Below are 6,409 nucleotides of genomic sequence, written 5' to 3'. Positions count from 1 at the left end.
TTCGATTGAACGTGGAGGGAGTAAAGACAAAATAACAGCATTCGCAAAACAATAGGTTGGTGTCCTCTACTTCACTAGAAGATTTAATGAAATGCATCAGAGCACCGAATCGGAACAATGACCTGGGGTGGTTGGGATAAGCTACGTAAACAGGAATTAGGGGAACGAATCTGGCACCTGTACACTCGGTCATAGCACAACAACTCGAAATTAATACCGCATTATTACTACCAAAACTACTACAAAAACCGATATCTACTCAGCAGAGCGTATCTCGGCTACTGGTATAAGATACATCGTACTCACACGTGACAATACATTCAAATAAGAAAACCAGGGTATACATAGAACGATAAAAGTTTCAGAAAAATAGTAAAGGGTACAAATGATTAGCATGTCAGAAAAGTAATAGGAAAACCAACTAAATGTGATCAAGTTCCTCAAATCTCCAGTCTACTGAACTACCCAGTTCTGGAACCAAAAAAGTAATTTGATAGTGCAAATACTTATTCCATACTATAGATTCAGATCAGTTTATCGTCCGACTGGAAAATATTACACATTTTAGTCCGCTCACTGGTGACGGAGGAACCCAGATTCCCACACTGAAAAGGTATTCATTTACAATGAAAGAATTCAATAGAAATTTAGAATACGTTTCGTACAAAGGTTACGTGCTGTAGGTGCACACATTTAGGGTAGGTTAAGAAAGAACGGGCTAAGACTCTGCCACTGACAACGCGGCTGTCTGGTTGTACAAGGCCGCAGACTCCCCACTTCCGACATGTGAAGCAAAATCTAAAATTCAATTCTGAGCCTGTCGTAGTATCGCTAAGTAAATTTATCTTATTGAGAATGAATACACTACACTGCCGGTCTGGGAAGGCAAAATTTCTGCCCTACACGTGCGGCCTAGCCCACTCACCGACGAAATATTCTTACTAAAAAATAACTCAAGAATGACGTTAAATCTTCACACGACATTATTTCCGCGATAGCTAGCACGCTTACCCTGCCTACCGTAAGAAACTGAAATAAACGTGACAAACACTTGTACTAATAGTAATTCGAATACCTCCATCTGTGGACTACCCACAGGTTAGTCCGCAGTCACCGGGCTCCAGCAGAAAGCCTCATCGTTTCCCCTGCGCTATGGTGTGGGAGACCACCAAAGATGTGAACATCATTACCTGCCAACTTACTCTTCTACCGACTATTGCACCACCTCTCATGACCTGACTTTCTACTTCCCTTACAGCTATTGGCAAGACTGCAGTAGGAGACGGCCACCTACTGGCTACTCTCACGAAAACTGCCGTTCACTCGTTTCAGTGACGTACAACAAGTTAAATGATGGAAGAAGCCTATACGAATGATTGAGGTGCCCCGTTATTGGTAGCATAATTAAGAAATCCTACGACACACTTCCTTCCAAGAGGCTCATGACACAGAAAATCGACAGATAATGTAAGCCGCCCCCCCCCCCCCCCCCACACACACACACACACCTCTCGGGGAAAAGAAAGATTACTGTATAGTCAAGAGTTTTTATTTCAAGAAAACGATTTAAATGTCGGTATTACACAAGTTTTTAACAGAGTGCGGCGCGAACTTTATGGCTATTTATAAGTCGCCATTCGCCTTCCAAAATGTCAGTAATATTCCGTACCCCCAAGTCTAGCCCCCACCCCCCTTCCATTCTCCCTACAAACTATCGTATGGGTGCCCTTGGCTCTGGTGGAGGTAAGATACTGATATAAGGTACATCTGAAAAGAAAGCTCGGTGAATGGTCTCAGAAAATAGGGGAAACTAGAGTTACAAGCAAATTACCTTTAGTGGCCTTCAAAGTAATCACCATTAGCCCCAATACACCCCTGACATAGGCTGTAAAGCTTTTGGAAACTAAGCAAACGCTCCTTGTGAAATCGTGCGAAGCACGGGACGTGTCAGCTTGATACAGATTCCACGGATTATTTCTTTCAGCGAGGGGATGCGCCATCCACACGGCGGTATGAAGGTTCGCACATATTCATATCGACATATTCCAAACCGTTCAATCGATCGTACTCGCCGCGACGACGCTGTGTTTTGCTCCTTGCCACATGGAACTCTGGATTTTGCATCCTTGGATTTCTTTTGATGGGGTTTTGTTTATATACCTCCTTCGCTGAAAACAATTCCAAAACTCAAAACGCGCATTTCTAGCGCTCGTGACTTTATATATGCTGCACAATATGTGGCGTAAAATTGATTATCGGTTAGATATTGTCCATTTGACAAAGGAAAGGCAGAGAATACATATGACTGAAAAATTTTTTTGAACGTTTTTCTACAGTCTCTGTAGTTATTATCCATACATTGCTATGGATTCAAAAGTTACAGCTGTTGGTAATGGCTAGTCATTTTGAACTGCATCTTATACGTATTTTGCATGAAGCTAAAACCAGTAAACCCAACAGCCTAGGTGGTGCAACCAACCATTCGTACGGTAAACAGAAAACTCGCTCTCTGCCACGACTGTATTAGCACAGCCAACAAGCGTCACATGCTCAAGAAGCGCCAGAGAGTTATGGCCAGATACTTGCCACTGCAAACATCTCTCCAGACAAGCACTATATTACGGAAGTCACCGATCATCCCTCACACACTGCTACACAGTTTAATGTTGTGCTTGCTGCACTTCTTTATTGTTAGCTGACCAAATCTTCCGTTAATTTACGAAAGCTAACAGTACTTACCAGCTTCGAGTCCATATGGACCGGTTATGCTCAGCTACTGTGTCTATTTAAAGTTGATAACATGTACAAAGATCAGCCACTAACAGTCTGCTTTTTGCAAATCCAGATTTCAATCACTATGTGGTTATCCTCAGCGCCAGAAACATTTAAGGATACATTACAGTAAGACGCATGCATGAATAAAAACATACAATAGTAGTACAAGGTTTGAACAGGAGTAGGCCTAGGTGATAAAGTAACATACTGGCAAGATGCAAGTCAAATTATCGATTATCGTAGTCTAGTACGGCCTATTTTTATAGGAAAGCGATAATAATGATTTTATTTGTATCCTACCGGTGTGTTACTTTACCATCTCCTCTTGTACGAAGCGTATACAATCCTCTTCTCTTTTAAAAAGCTTATACAACTGTACTGTGTTTTGATTAATGCATGTGTCTTGTTGTAAACTCTCCTTATATGTTTTTAGCACTGATGATAGCCACACAGTGGCTGAAATCTAGATCTGCACTAAACAGATCACTAGCGATAGAGTGCTATACATTTGCTCAACTTTCGATGGTACTTACATTAGTTTCTCGAAGGATCAATGCGATTAACGTCGACTCAACAATATAAAGTAACTTAAGACGCCACGTTCTTTGACCTGAGACAATTGCGTTTGTGTGTGTGTGTATGTGTGTGTGTGTGTGTGTGTGTGTGTGTGTGTGAGTGAGTGAGAGAGAGAGAGGTGCCTGCAATGGTTCGAAAACCGGTTAATGGTGCAATAAATCCTATCAAATTAAAAAAGTCAGCTAGTCGCATATTACACCTACATAAAATGCCAACTGTTATGTGCTCGTATGTCTTTACACGGACTTTATCGTCGAATATACCACCTATGTAGTAGAACGTTGGCTGCATTAAATGTAGGCTAAGCACACACTACATAATAGCGAAGCGCAGGCCCACCACGGTTATAAAACAAGTGAAATCCTCAGACGTTCAGTATACAACTACTCTAGGATACGCTTAGCGCGTGGCTAGAGCAGTCCTAACCTCGCTTAGATAAGATGCAAACATGGCTGCAGTTCTGAATACAGAACGAACATTTATTTCAACTGTCACTACACTGATGGTGAATATCACAGTAGCCACTACAGTAATAATAATTTCACTTGATTCATTACACAACAGCTGTAGGAAATGCTGTGCCTCCATGCTTTCATGGTTACGTATTCATAAGAGTGAAAACATTTGGACGACTAGTCGCTTTCTTACGTTGTTTACTGACTGAATAGTTCTTTGCTAGAGTTTAAAGTATCACATTTACACGACGACGGCGATGATATGTTTTTGTTCACGATCAAGTTCACGCATTTTGTTTTAATTTCACTCTAAAGCGATAAAAGAACCTAGGTATACTTCCTAAAATAATGCCAACTTTAGCTGCAGAAGTAATAATAACTACTCACAGCACATTAGACTTCTGGCACTGCAGAACCCATCATCGTTACAGAAACGTAAATATTACAGTCGAAAACAGTACTCGATATTCCAGAGATAATTATTGTATATTGTACGCAAAGATTAATTTTATACATACGAATCACATCTACAAAATATGTCGATTGCTCTGAAAAATATGATCGATGGCAATAATAGTACGATGAATGAACTGCGTGAGAAAGGAAAGAGGTGGAGAGAGCACGTTTTACGCAATGTGATTTTGAAAAGACAGTGATTTCTGGTGGAATCAAAGCTGTGCACCGACAGTTCTGTATAGTTTCCATTATTCGTAAAAGGTAACGTAGCTACACAAGTGTACGTTCTCTACAAATCAATGTGAAGTGCGTAGTAGAGGGTCCTCCTGTTGTACAAGTTATTAGGGCTCCTTCTCATTACATTCACGTATGGAACGAGCGAAAAATGATTGATTAAACGATTGTGTGTACTCTGTAAGTGATTGAATCTCAATAATTTTCCCTTCGTGGGGGACCACAGTCATACTGAACTTTCTGGAAGATATTTTCGCGATTTGACAGTAGATTTGTATTCATTTATTTCACACAATCATGGTTTAGATTTTATCGCCATCCTCAAGTGCAATTCGAAATAGCAAAAAATGTGCGACCTGCTAGATGGAATGTCATGGTCAAAATAACATTTCTCTTGTCTTATAAACTTGTCGTTGCATTAAAGGTTATGAGTACATAGTAAAGACAGGTAATATGTGTGGTGTCACCGCCAGACACCACACTTGCTAGGTGGTAGCTTAAATCGGCCGCGGTCCATTTAGTACATGTCGGACCCGCGTGTCGCCACTGTGTGATCGCAGACCGAGCGCCACCACAAGGCAGGTCTCGAGATACGGGATAGCACTCGCCCAGTTGTACGGACGACGTAGCTAGCGACTATACTGACGAAGCCTTTCTCTCATTTGCCGAGAGACAGTTAGAATAGCCTTCAGCTAAGTCCATGGCTACTAGTTTGATAGTGATCGTATGAAATGTCTCAACAAGAAGAACGATGTATACAACAAGGGTAAATAAAAGTTAAGTATTCGAGGAGCTGCATACTTTTCTTATTAGAATTCACTACTTATCCTGTTCCAGAATTCACGCCCGTCTGCGTTAGATAGCGTGCATTTCGGCCCCGTCTATCTACAAGGTGTTGGCACATTTGCCAACACATCAATATGGCTAAAACTGTACATAGCAAACAAACATTAGTACGCATTACAGTTCGTTAATGTTTATTTACTACCCACGGTTTCAGCCGCATTATGTGTCTCTGACATAAACACATGTCCTTTAATACGACGACTGATTTTAGGATCAGACAGATGTTATTTCCACGATGATACTCCATTTAGGCAGTTCAGACTCTTTTTGAGATTTCAAATTGCCGTTGAGAATGGCCGTAAAGACGAAATCATGATTGTGTAAAATAAATGAATAAAAATTTGCAGTCAGCTGGCGGAACAACAAAAAATAGTCTAATCTTGTTTTCGTGATCCTTAGAGAAGCGTAGGTAATGGGTTGTAGCATAACAGATTCCTCACTTGAAGTTGTTTCCTGAAACTTTTTAAGAAGTCTTTCACAGGATAGATTCCATCTATTCTCAAGTGTCTGGCAGTTCATTTCTTCCAGCACTATCCCTGGGCTCAAACAAACGTGTGACCACTCTTGCTGCCTTTTTCGTGGTAATTCAAAATCTCTTGTTTGTCTTGCTTAGTACTTGCCCCATTCACTTGTGTAATATTCTGGGATGGGCCGTACGAGTGTTTTGTAAGCCACACTTGCATTTCCCTAGTATTCTGTCAGTGATCTGAAGTCTGCCTCCTGGCTTACGTGCGACTGAGCCTACACTTCTACAAATTGTTGTATACAGGTATTTGTGTGGGTTGACCGATTCCAGTTGCCACTCGTAGATACTGCAGTCATAGGGTACTACATTTTTTTTCATTTTGTAAAGTGCACAGTTTTCCATTAGGAAAGTTTGCAAGCTCTGCACAATTTTGAAATCTTATCGAGGTCTGACTGAATGTTTGCATAGTTGTTTTGAGGCAGTACTTCATTATAGGTAACTGCATCATCTCTAAAAAGTCTTAAGTAACTATCAGTACCGTTTGCAAGGCATTCATCGTGAACAGCAAATGTCGCAATACACTTCCCTGGGTAGCACCTGA

Source organism: Schistocerca americana, chromosome 8 (genome assembly GCF_021461395.2).
Source record: "Schistocerca americana isolate TAMUIC-IGC-003095 chromosome 8, iqSchAmer2.1, whole genome shotgun sequence".
Classification (NCBI taxonomy): Eukaryota; Metazoa; Arthropoda; class Insecta; order Orthoptera; family Acrididae; genus Schistocerca; species Schistocerca americana.
This window is presented reverse-complemented; position numbering follows the sequence as displayed.